The sequence below is a fragment of the Hyperolius riggenbachi genome, chromosome 2 (assembly GCF_040937935.1).
Source record: "Hyperolius riggenbachi isolate aHypRig1 chromosome 2, aHypRig1.pri, whole genome shotgun sequence".
NCBI classification, from domain to species: Eukaryota; Metazoa; Chordata; class Amphibia; order Anura; family Hyperoliidae; genus Hyperolius; species Hyperolius riggenbachi.
In genome coordinates this window covers 122,826,035-122,839,907 of record NC_090647.1, presented here as the reverse complement: position 1 = coordinate 122,839,907, position 13,873 = coordinate 122,826,035, and the positions used below count along the sequence as shown (strand labels likewise).

Below are 13,873 nucleotides of genomic sequence, written 5' to 3'. Positions count from 1 at the left end.
AAAATGCCTTCTGAGGGAAAGAAAGAGATTAAAAAGGCGAATAGTCCATAGATTTTAGCTCTGGCATACTTCCATGAATATGTCATTGAGCAAAAACACTAAAACAGTGAAGAATTAAAAAGTAGATTTAAAAAGTAGATTTAAATATAAAATAAAACTGTGAAATATCATAAAAAGTTATTTCTAGAAGAAGGAGGATAGATACAATTGTTTATTTCATTCGTTTATTTTCACCTTGGGTGTCCTTTAAGTGACATGACTATGAACTATCTAAAGTGTTGTGGAAGAGGTCAGCACTCTAAAATTACACAATAATATTATAACTATTATTTCCTTAGAATAACTTTAATGTAGTATTATTATTATTTATGGTGTGTTATGCAATATCACATACAGTTGACAGAGCTGCTACTGGAAGTGATTACTGACACCGCTCTCATCTATGGTGTAAGGTGAACAATTTTGCAGACCCTTCTGGTAGCAAAGGAGTTAAGGTCAAGTAAAGCATTTCCTTCTATTGTCAATTGAACAGAGTCATAGATCCCTCCTGTATGGTCCCTCCCTGCCCTCCCTCCCCTTTCCTCTTCTCTCACTCTCTCTGTTCTACAGGCTGCTGCTACTCTCACTCTCTCCGACTGCTGCATAGTGGATCTTGTGATGTTTCAAACAAAAGTGCTCTGCTGACCCACATCCTCCTCTCACCATGGTTTCACAGCTGTAGGACTTGCCTGCATGAACACACCACTGGTGAGTGTCTGCATACATTCTATACATGAACAGTAGGATATGGCTTGTGCTGTGCAATATTATAGTGCAATGATTCCCCCCCTCCTCTCTTGAATCCTTTCCAGACATATTTGTTGTGTTCCTGCAGAAGCCAAAAAATCTCTGACCAACAGCCAATTCCTATGGAGGAAAATATCACAACCCACTCCCTTTTTCTGAAGCCATAAATACAATGCCTATCTCTTAAAGTTTGCCATGCTTGCAGAGTTGGTATGGCATGCTTATCAGTTCATCCAAGTTAGGGAACTCCTCTGCCTCTGTGATGGACTGTACTGTTATACAGCCTAAAAGACAAGGTTAATTTAGTTCAGATTCCTTCTGCTAAGTGCCTTTCTGCTAGGAATTTGTTTATCTTCCTGTAGGATAATCTTGCATTTTTTAACCTACGTATGCTTTCTAGGAAAGCCGGGTTCAGGAATTTGAACTGATCCTTTCGGTCATAACAATATTTATTACAACCAAATATTGAGAATGATTCAGTCCACCACAAAATGTTCCAAACCACCTCTTGGCTCATTGATGTGCATCAAAGGTCATCAGTGTACAAAGATCTACACATTTTTCTGTTGATGTTTAAGTTCATTAGCTGGACTATTACCTATTACTAATTTACTTAAGATTATACTGTGTGTGTTCTTTTTTTTTAGTAAAAAATAGTTTTTCAACATAAGTACAATTTTGGTAGAGCTAAATGTTGCATCCTGCTTTATTGTCATTGTTTATCTTTAAACATTATTTTTTTGTTGTTGCTTCTATAGAGATCTGTTTCTGACAATTCTGATTGGCTAGTGCATGGGAGCCAATCAAAAGTTTTCATGTGTGACCATACTAGACACTTTGTACACAATATGCAATATTCTGTTTTACCTGATGCACATTGCTTATTGTGTACAGTGTCTAGCATGGTCACGCATGAAAAGTTTTGATTGGCTCCCATGCAGCAGCCTTTCTTAACCATCATGTGGACAGCCGGCTTAGGGTTTCTGCGAATAAAAACACTGGCTGAAGACTGGACCATGCAGTGATAGTGCAGCACTTTGCACACAATATGGTCATAGGGACAATATTTTTACATTATGTTTTACTCTACATCAGGGGTCTCAAACTCAATTTACCTGGGGGCCGCAGGAGGCAAAGTCAGGATGAGGCCGGGCCACTTAAGGAATTTCACAATCGCGGCGCATCGCTGCCTCTGCCCGCCCCTCTCACTCTTCCTTCACAGAGAGGGGCGGGGAGAGGCGGCGATCCGTGCGGCGATTGACGTCAGGAGGGGCAGAGCTGAAGCTGAAAGCTCTGCCCCTTCCAGGAAATGCCAGCGGATTGCCCCCCGGGCGATTTGGGGGCTCTGCAGCCCTCGTTTAGTGGCGGGGATGCGGCGGATTACTTGGGAGCACTGAAGCGAACTATAAGGAAGCTTTTGCCAGCGAGGGCCACAAAATATTGTATCGAGGGCCACAAATGACCCGCGGGCCGCGAGTTTGAGATCCCTGCTCTACATGATTTTGTTGATAATAAAAAGAAACGATTTGCTAAGGGGAGAAAAATATAACATTTCTATAACAGGCAAACCTAGATAACCATTATTCACTGTTAAAATTCTATGGAAGAAAAACCTTTTTTTTTTGTTCTCTGTATCAAAGATGAATTAAGCATGTATTAACACTGCGGCCCATATGCAATTAACTTTTCTCCTGAGTTTTCTCCTAGGAGATAATTTTTCATCTTCTAGTTAGAACAACTTTTTGACACTTTAGGTGAGTAACACATGAGTGAAAAAGTACAATCAAAATTATTTAGAGTATTTCCATGCTTGCTGGTGGTTTAAAAGGCATTTTAGTGACAAGTTTGAGAATATCACCTAGGAGAAAACTCAGGAGAAAAAGTTAATTGCATATGGGTCCGGGTGTTAATGAAGCCTGATATTTTCATTTGTCCAATTTTGACATAAAACTTAAAGCAGCTGAAGTTATAAATATCATAGTTACATAGGTTGAAATAGGAGTTTTTATCAAATTCAATATTACTCGAAGAGGATCAGTTCATGAACAATGTAATATGTTTGGAATTATAACAGCTGTTAGAACAGCTCCGTCTATACCATCTTGTTGTCACAATTTTATGTGCCAGTTATATGAACTCCTGCCAGTGTTTGTAAATCAGCTTGGAGCGCCTATTTCAAAAAAGGTGCTCCAAGTCAGTGGGTCTAACCTACGGGCACTGTATTATTGACCCGAGGAAGCAGGAAAGGCCCGCAAAACACATTGTCTTTGTGTCCAATAAAATTTTCCTTGACTATTCCTTGCATGAAATAAGACTATTTAATTTAGATTTTTTTTTTAATATTTTATATCCCTTTTGAGGCCAAAGACCATCTACCACTACTGAAAACCCCCAGTCTTTTATGGGACATTGCCCTCTGATGGCTGTCCTCATTCTTGGCGGAATGGTCTTCATTCTTGGTGGAATGGTGTTCAAAGGTATGTCAAATAAAACCTCATCCTCTCCATTACTTAGGGTTCTTCCAGGATTTGTCGTTCACCTTGTTCTCGTCTCCTTTCATACTGTCTACTTTGGTAAATGTTTTTCCTCGTTTGGCCTTCAGTACCACATTTACACTGATTGACACCAAAATGGATTGAGTCTGAGAGGTGCCTAAAACTTAAAGCGTACCTGAACTAATATGTGACATTTTATGTTTTTGCATCGCATGAGTTGACAGGCCAGTAATTGTATCTGCAAATAAAGCAGTTGAACAGCATTGGTATGCTCTACAGAAAAGTATATAGAAACAAAACACATTTATCTGGCATAGCAAGCAATCGCTGATAAGTCCTGAAAACTTCACAGCTAATTATTTCTTTAATTTGGCAGCTGAATGAGCCAGATCTTACATCACACTGACATGGCTGCTGAGCAAACTTTAGAGATCAAATTGAATCCCTAAAAGTGTAAAAAGGAATATGAGACACCAGTAAAGTTATATATACCACTGCTACTACACATACATTTAATTATCTCTTACATTTATTTTCAGCCCATGTTTCTTTTAACTTGGATTAAGCAGAGCTTAATGTCTTTCCCTTTTCTGTGTCTTCAATGGTCGTTTTACCAACTTCACAATCTTGACACTTTGAAATTACTTAAAGTACATCCAGGGGCATAACTAGACTTAATAGGGCCCCCCTGCAAAAATGATAGCATGCCCCCCCCCCCTGGTCCCCGTAACGCATGCGAGTCACGTGATCGGGAGCCGGTAAATGGCAGAGAGTGTTCTGCTGTGAAGCAGCGTCTGGGAGCAGGAAACAATTACACATGTTCTGCACACGGTTTTTGTGAGTGAATGGGGAGGTTTTTTTTTTTGCTAATTGGCTGCACTTGCAGTTGGGGAAATGGAGGAGGAAGGCCCCCAAAGCCTCTGGGCCCCCCGGCGATGGGGCTACGCCCATGAGTACATCTGAAGTGAGAAGAATATGGAGGCTGCCATATTTACTTCCTTTTAAACAATGCAGATTGCCTTGCTGTCATGCTGAGCCTCTGTTTGTACTACTTTTAGCCATAGACCCCGAACAAGCATGCAGATCAGATGTTTCTGACTGAAATGTGACTGGATTACCAACAAGCTTGTTTCAGGTGTGTGATTCAGACACTACTGTGGCCAAGTAGATCAGCAGGATGCCATGCAACTAGTACTCTTTAAATGAATATAAATATACCAGCCGCCATATCTCTCTCAATTCAGGTGTACTTTAACCACTTGAGGACCGCAGTGTTAAACCCCCTAAAGACCAGGCCATTTTTTTGCTAAATTGGCCACTGCAGCTTTAAGGACTCGCTGCAGGGCCGCACAACTTACCCCCTCCCCCCCCCCCCCCCGGTGTCACATGGCTGTCCCTGTACAGTGCTGACATAGATCACAGCGCTGTACCCTGCCATCTAACAGTCTCCTAGCGGCCGCTGGGCCTAGGTCGCCGCTGGGAGGCTGAAGGCGGAGTAGAGCTCTGTCATTGAAGCACAGATGCGCACTCATTGGCGCCTGCAATCCCCTGCAAACTCTGCCGCCAGGACTGCACGCCGATCGGCGTTAGTCAGTCCTGGGGCTGCCGCCGTGTTCACGTAAGTTGCCGTGGAGCGGTCTTCAAGTAGTTAACTGAGAGCTCTCCTCATCTAAGGCATCCTAACGCCATGATGTTTTCATGTTTGTGGCATCTCCAAAATATGCCCCTTTCATAGGACACCTCAAAAGTGTTGGTGAATGCACTCAATATTGGCCCTTATTAAATTCTCTTTCCTCCTAAGTTTAAGAATAATTTTGACAGCACATACTGAAAACTTATTTGCAATACGATAGGCTAAAAGGTTGTTTATAGATATACATATGCACAGAGGGAGATACTGGTTGCTTGGCAGTTGAAAACTGCTGTTATTTCCCACAATGCAGCAAGGTTCACAAACAGAACTGTCAGGACCTAGGTCCTGACATCATACAATTCACCCTTTCTTCTAAGTTCTCTAGTCTAGTAGGAGTTAATTTTTCCTCTTCTGTTAAAAATAACTTTTCAGCACTCTGCAAATGAAAAAGTTCCAAAAAGTTGGTGAAAAAATTATTCTTTCTCAGTATCTTCTTGCTTTCTGGTGGCTTACAAGGCATTTCATTGATAAGGTATAAAAATATCACCTATGAGAAAACTTAGGAGAAAAAGTGAATAGAATAAGGTCTAGGGCTCATATGCAATTGTGTTTCTCCTGAGTTTTCTCCAATGGATATTTTCAAAACTTGTCAATATAATGCCTTTTAAGCCTCTTGAAAGCAAGGAAATATTTAAAATACTTTTTACGGTATTTTTCACCTAGTTTTTTCACCTGCTTTTGAGTACTTTTTCCGTTCCAAAGTGCTGAAATGTTATTAAAGAGAATGTGAAAATGTATCTCCTAGGAGAAAACTCTTATAGACACACCTCGTAAAAAAAAAAACACATTGACTGGGGCTTTGCTCATCTATTTGTATTAGCTCTTTTCCTGAATGAGCAGCAGGGAGTCCCAATATTTATGTATACTTCTTGCTACATCCTCCAATCCTCCAGCTTCTGCACCTATGCAGAGGTCCATCCATGGTCGCATGCAATTTATTCAGCTTATTTTAATGCTGGGTACACACTATGAGATTTTTTGGCCGATTTGCTGTCAGATCGATTTTTTCCAACATGTCCGATCTGCTTTCCGATCGATTTCCGAGCATTTTCCGATCGATTTCCGTACAAAATAATTTTCATTAAATTCTAGCAATGTATCCATATCCTTATGCTGGTACCCAGCATAAGGATATGGATACATTGCTAGAATTTAATGACAACTTTTTTTTTAGACTGTAAAGCAATTATTTCATCAAGCAGATTTAGTAAATATTTTTATACATTTCAATACTCGGAATTCTTTGTGAATTTAGATTTTGGTATTTGATCCAAACAACCCCCCAAGAAGTTTTGGCCAATTGGAATAGAGAGAATAATTCCTTCCGCTTCCAGACTCCAATTGGTCATCAGGTGATTTTCTTAGATTAAAGTGTTATCACACTGCCCTTCAGTAATACTTTGCATATCATTAATTGCAAGGAACCTACGCTATATCCAGTCCTTCATTTAATTGAATTATAGAAATTTTGTGAGCTTTTTTTTCAATGAACAATTACTCATCACTAAGCGCTCTTGCCTTGCAGCGTTGGGTCCTCGGTTCTTTTCCCCGCCTGGGCACAATCTGCATGGAGTTTGTATGTTCTTCCCGTGTCTGCGTGGGTTATCTTCCTGCACTCCGGTTTTCTCCCACATACCCCAAAAATACAGAGAAGTTAATTGGCTTCTCCTAAAATTGGCCCTAGACTACGATACATACACTACACGATACATACATAGACATATGACTATGGTAGGGACTAGATTGTGAGCCCCTCTGAAGGACAGTTAAGTGACAATATACTCTGCATAGCTATGCGGAAGATGTTGGCGCTATATAAATACTAAATAATAATAATAAACAAGTCTAATAGGCTTCATCATTTCAAAGAGGTTTTGGAAGATTATGACAGCTTCCATTGCTGACTCTATATTCTGAAAAATGCCAGTTGCTTGTTTGATATAAGAATCCTCTGCCTTTAATACCGTCTATGTCCCTGACCAAAACTGAATGTTCAGATCAAGTGTCCTAACTTTACTTTACTTAACAACTTAACAGCTGCTGGGTGAGTCAATCAGGAGTGACCATGTGATTCCCAATACATGCCAGACTACGTTTCCCAGCATTACAGCCATAAGTTGAAGGTTTTGGTAAAGGATGATGAGAGAGATGATGCGGGGGTGGAGCATGGAAGTAGTCTGCAAATTAGTTTATATAGTGGCACAGTTCATTACGCACCCCATCCACATTCAATTTTATCCACATGACATAGGTGAGAGCTTGTGTCAGTTATGTTGGAAAAGCCTAAGGGCCGGTTTCCACTACAAAGTGATGCAAATGCGGCTACCTAACCGCATCGCATCACTTCCGCCGCCAGCCGCATCACTTCTGCATCTCCCGATGCGGAAGTGTATTGGAGGAGAGGGGACGCGGCTACGGGCGGATGCAGCCGTGCGAGAATCTGCAGCATGCTGCAGATTCTCGGATCGCTACGCACCGCTCCGCACAACATGCACGCAGTGGAAACTCTTCCATTGCTGTGCATGTGTTTCAGGACACCTGCAGTGCGATGCGGCTATATAGCTGCATCGTACCGCTCCTAGTGGAAAAGGGCCCTTATGAGAACTTGCAGTTTACTGGAAGAGGAAATGTAAGACCTCACTGTTAAACTGTTGGAAGTATTGTAGAAGTTGTGTAGTTGAAGGTGTGAATTGTGGTTAAAAGTTGGATTAAAAATGTAAAAACAGCATTATATATTAAATGATAAGTGGTCTACAGATCTCTTCCCTATTTAAGAATAGTAGTAGCAGTAGGGTATTGTAATGCTATCATCCTGATTTATAACTTCTTGCTATTTAAGAATGGTTGTTTTAGTCTGACTTAGGTAATAAAAGGCACCACACTACATATCAAACGGATCTGAGCAGCTCCGCCTTTCAAATAGCTGAAAGGGCTGCCAGGTTTGAGAAGCTAACTCCCCCTTGCTCCCTTTTCACTGCAGTTATCCAGCCTTGGTGTGAAGTTCAACCATTCACTTATCTTATCTCTTTAAAATATAGTCTTCCCCCTCCTCCCCTCTCCCTAAAGGTTTGTACACACGCACTACTATAAGGAACGACAAATCCGTCAGACCCTCCCGCTGGGCGGGCATTCCAGCAACAGTAGAGCGTGTGTACAGTCTGTCAGCAGACTGATAACACTGTGAACGATCCGCTGAGCGGATCGTTCAGAAACAGTGTTATCAGTCTGCTGACAGACTGTACACACGCTCTACTATCGGCGGAACGCCCGCCCAGTGGGAGGGTCTGACGGACCCGTCGTTCATTATAGTAGTGCGTGTGTACGCACCTTAATGCTTAATGGGTTTGTTTGAATTTAAGCTTGTGGTAAGTTAAGTCAATTAGAGTCCTTATCAGCCTTTCATTTTCTGTTGCATGTGACCGACCACTCAGCTGGAGAAAGAGGAATACTGCCTGTAATTAACCCTTAAAAGTAAAAAGATGAGGTAAAATGAAAGGTTTTTTTTAATAATGAACCATATTTTTAGCGTGCATTTTTAATTGGCTATTGAGCTGACCTGGGAGTTAAAAATTATGCTCGGTTCTCTTTAATAGGCCTTAGTCAGATATCAGTGTCTCCGGTGCTCAGGGGCTTCTGGACCTGTGGCTAATGCATTGCACTGTGAGACACAGAGCCCTGACTAAGCTTTACATTATAATTAGCTGACATCTGCTGCACCTTGCACCTTTCTCTGGAGCTCCACTAGTGAACTAGAGTAAAATTACAGAGCACAATTTGAATTGGCAATAATTGATGCCACTTATCATTCAGTTACCATATGCTGTCTTAGGGCTGGCTTACACTGAAAATATTGCAGTGACCCCTGTAACGCACAGTGAAGGAGAAGACATCTTCTAGGTTTCCCTATGGGACAGTTTACATTCAGAGTGCTGAAAAGTTATTATAAACAGAAGATGACAAATTATCTCCTAATTAATTTTTTCTACTGAGTTTTCTGCCAGGAGATAACTTTTCATCTAAAAGATAATTTTTCTGCACTTAGCATTTGAGAAAGTACTAAAAAGTAGGTAAAATTAATATCTAACTTGTTTTGAGTATTTTCTTGCATGGTGGAAGCTTCAAAGATATTCTTGGTACAGTCTGACATATTTTCAACTGTACACAAAAAAAGTTAATATTATATGGGCTTGTGGCCGCATAGATGCAAAAAGGGTGCCTAGAAATTTGGGCGGCCGAAAGAACCGCTGGTAGAATATCGGTAAAACACCAATATTTTACTATTTTGCAGTGCAAATTCTGATGATACACCAGTTAAACTTAGCCCTATTCTCACACAGAACCTTCTTTCTATCAATGCCTACCGGTAACCCCCTCTCCAATGCCTTACCATCCCCACTGCCATTTCCTAACCCTAACCACTCCCACTCGTATGCCTAACCGACCCGATGCCCAACCTTTAAAAAATAAAAATACTGATGCCTAACCATAAAAGACCTTCCCTCCCAGCAACATACCATAGATGTCTATAGTAATATTGGCTGCGATAAAATAGCCGTCGCAAATTGTGGCTACAAATAGGTGCAAGCACATGCTTTATAGACGCAGTTTGCATAGCGGGCACCTGCTATTTTATCGGGCACCTTAAGCACCCATAGTGGCTGGATAGTGTACTGCTGAAGGGCTCTGCCTTTGACATGGGAGACCAGGGTTCAAATCCTGGCTAGGTCAAGTATCTATTCAGTAAGGAAATCAAGGCAAGACTCCCTAACACTGCAGGATGGCCTCTTGGGCACATCCCAGTGGCTGCAGCTCTTGAGCGCTTTGAGTCCGAAAGGAGAAAAGCACTATACAAATGTTCATATTATTATTATAAATTTGTCACCATCCTGTTATTACTATGGCAGCACCCGAACTTCCATGGCGCCTCCTGTGCCAAAATTTCCTCCTAGGTGATCTTTTCACACCTTATCAATAAAATGCCTTTTAAGCTACCAACAAGAGAGAACATTGGTTTATCTGTGCTTGCTGCTGTATTTAGCTAAGGATGGGTGGGGCCCAAAATACTGTATTTTTCCCCACTGAGTACCCAGTAGAGGGGCTATTGGGTCATCAGAGCTTTGGACCTGTGAAAAAGAAATGGAATCTCTGAGCATTTGTCCTGAGCAAAAACTACACATTTCTTTCAGACAAATCAGTTAGTTGGTTGCTATGCTGGTAGACTTTTTGTGTCACTTCTGCTTTGTGTCATCAGAAGCTTCTCCAATACAATTCAATGTTTTCTGACTCGGATGCTTAGTGATGTCACCACACCCATCGCTATGATGTCATGATGCTCTGGCCAAGTGGCAAATGTCCCAGCAGCCTCCTGGCTACCAAAGCAACTGCAAATTGCCAAAGCAGCTGGGCTTTAAAAGACCTGGCTGGAAGCATTCTTCACTCCTTAGGACAGAAGGGAGTTATAAACATTTTTCCACATTTCTGAAGATGGAAAACCCCTTTTCTGGAGAATTATACAGATGGCAGTGCCCAAAGCCATAGGCAGCACTTAAAGTCACCTATTTTTTTATTTATTTTTTGCTAAGCCGACTACAGTAAGGTGCCTGATTGGTTGCTATGGAATTACACACTGCATATGGTGTACGTCCATCACATGTGGATCAGCAGGATGGTTATTTTGTGTTGCTGCATTAGACACATTCCAATCGCTTAAACATATGTCTGACACATATCCCCGGGATAGTCGCTCCAGAACCGTAGGCACGTCACACCGCTGGTGTTTATGACAACTAGTAATACCTAAAGATGGATGAACTCCTAATTTCACAGCATTGCGTCTGCTGAATTTTCTGCGCCAGGAATTCACTCCGTTTCTTGGAGTATAGGAAAACACTTTGTCTTACAAAATGAGCAGGGAAATGGAATGAGGTAATTAGCTTGTGTTTGTGGAAATGTCTTGCTAGCCCTCTGGCTTCAAACTCAGGAGAGAGTCATAACCCTGGACTGTTGTAGCTCCTCAGCATCTCTGAGTCACTTCTGCTGAGGAAGCAGACAACACTTATTTCAGCCATTCAGGAATTGTAATGAAAACATTACAATGCGTGTTGTTATGTTTTCATTAATTTTAGTATCGGAAATGTGAGTGTCTCAGACGGTGACCCGGTGTATCCAGCTTTCCTGTAGTAATCTCTAGTGGGGTTGTTCTAGGAATCAGAACCCATTGTGGAGCATGTGACCAGTTTGATCAGGTGATGGTTTTTCAAGCCCTTATTTGCTGGTTGTGATCATCATAGCAAATCAGAGCTTTATAAATCTATCAGCTGATCACACTAGTTACTCAATAGAATAAAATATCTTAGAATAGATATAATGTCTTAACATAAGCAGAATTTACAAACTGGAGGCTGCTTAGCTTAGTAAATAACTAATGTTGACGTGTTCAGAATATTAGAGTGACCATATTTTTGTGGGTCCAACCTGGGGGCGAAAAGTGGGGAGGACTGAGGAGTGCGCAGCGACGAAGACTGGGAGGGAGGCGCCGCTGCGAAAAATGGGCGTGGCCATGACATTGTATGGGCGGAGCTAACGTAATGATGTAACAGCGAGGCATAAGAAAGCAGTGTTTACACCATGATGTGGTCAAACGAGACTTTGCATCATGGGTGTGCAGAAACTGTGTGATGCTAATAGTATACCGTAACCACAAAACAGCAAACATAGCCATCTATGACCATTAAATAATAAGTGCAGTAACAGTTACCCCGGACACCAGAAAATAAATGCAATAGGCAACATGTCAGCACAAAATAACCGCAATGCGGGCAACATGTCAGTACAAAATAAACGCAATGCGGGCAAACATGTCAGTACAAAATAAACGCAATGCGGGCAACATGTCAGTACAAAATAAACGCAATGCGGGCAACATGTCAGTACAAAATAAACGCAATGCGGGCAAACATTTCAGTACAAAATAAACGCAATGCGGGGGCCATGTCAGTACAAAATAAACGCAATGCGGGCAAACATTTCAGTACAAAATAAACGCAATGCGGGCAACATGTCAGTACAAAATAAACGCAATGCGGGCAAACATTTCACCAGAAAAGAAACGCAATGCGGGCAAACATTTCACCAGAAAATAAACGCAATGCGGGCAAACATTTCACCAGAAAAGAAACGCACTGCAGGCAAACATTTCACCAGAAAAGAAATGCACTGCAGGCAAACATTTCACCAGACGAGAAATGCACTGCGGGCAAACATTTCACCAGAAAAGAAACGCACTGCAGGCAAACATTTCACTAGACAAGAAACGCACTGCGGGCAAACATTTCACCAGAAAAGAAACGCACTGCGGGCAAACATTTCACCAGAAGATAAACGCAATACAGGCAAACATTTCACCAGAAAAGAAACGCACTGCAGGCAAACATTTCACCAGACAAGAAACGCACTGCGGGCAAACATTTCACCAGACAAGAAACGCACTGCGGGCAAACATTTCACCAGACAAGAAACGCACTGCGGGCAAACATTTCACCAGACAAGAAACGCACTGCGGGCAAACATTCCACCAGACAAGAAACGCACTGCGGGCAAACATTTCACCAGACAAACGCACTGCGGGCAAACATTTCACCAGACAAGAAACGCAATGCGGGCAAACGTTTCACCAGAAGATAAACGCAATACAGGCAAACATTTCACCAGGAATGAAACGCAATGCGGGCAAACATTTCACCAGGAATGAAACGCAATGCGGGCAAACATCACACCAGGAATGAAACATAATATGGGCAAACATTTCACCACAAATGAAACGCAATGCGGGCAAAGTACACCTGGAAAAAAAACCATTTACTCACCTGGCAGAAGTCTTCCTCTGGCGCGCTGCTCCGTCCCGGGACCGTCTTGTTCCTCCTGCTCTCTCTGGTCTCCCGCGCTGACAGGGCTACGGCAAGATGGCGCCCGAAGCCCAGTACTGGAGACACAAATAGGTCTCCAGTACAGGTTTTCGGCAGCCATCTTGCCGTAGCCCTGCTCGCCTGCCGGTGTCAAAACACCGGAAGAAGCAGGAGGCTGAAGCGGGGCTGCGGGCAATGAACTGGCACGGCGTCTATAGACGCCGCTGCCAGTTTACGAGGAGAGAGTGGCCAGAGCCCCGAGGCCGGGACGTCCCGCTGCTGAAAGCGGGACGTTTCCCGGGACCTCATGCTGCCTGGGACAGCGGACCCCGAATCCGGGACGCGTCCCGGGCAATCCGGGACGTCTGGTCACTCTAAGAATATTCTAATTTGGAACCTCATTCTGAATTCTTATTGTAGAACACAGTGGATAAGTCGGCACTTGCTGTAAACTGTCGTTTATTCCAAAAGGTGGTAACACATCATAGCAGAATCAGTGTAAAAGAGGTAAACATACCATATAGGAAGGCCGTGCAGTGATGGTGGGTGCTGGGCACAGATGAGCCTAATTCTGAATTCTTCCTTTCAGAATCTGAATTTTCGTACATGCGCACCGCAGCAGGGGGGGGGGGGCTCCTTCGTATCACTGTTCTCCTCAACATGCCTAGCAAAATTAGCTATTAACCGCTAAAGTCTGCGCCATTGACTTCAATGCAAAATTTGCAGAGCCACCAGAAATTGCATTTGCTGGCATATGGGCAGTTCTCTCATACGGCAGAAAGTGAAGACAACACAGGCTTTAACAAAGCCGGGGCATAGGATGCACAGCCAGGCAGGATAGAGTAAGTGGTGCATGGGGACTGATGCACGGGGACTGGTCGGCATCTGCCTGTATACTCCCATGCACGTGACAGGGAGCCAGTCCGGTCTTTTGTGGGCCACCCTGTATAGCTCCAGGATGTGTTGCATTAAAGTATCCCTACGTATGTTTTACA

The 13,873-nt window shown here is 42.6% G+C and overlaps 1 long non-coding RNA gene across 1 annotated transcript in view; it reads left to right on the top strand.

The window, feature by feature from the left end:
* Nucleotides 1–657: 657 nt before the first annotated feature.
* LOC137544053 (uncharacterized) overlaps nucleotides 658–13,873 on the top strand; it is a 313,753-nt gene continuing 300,537 nt past the window's right edge. The window contains exon 1 of the long non-coding RNA XR_011025709.1: nucleotides 658–747. This is a non-coding gene — a long non-coding RNA (uncharacterized lncRNA). The remainder of the gene's footprint in view (nucleotides 748–13,873) is intronic.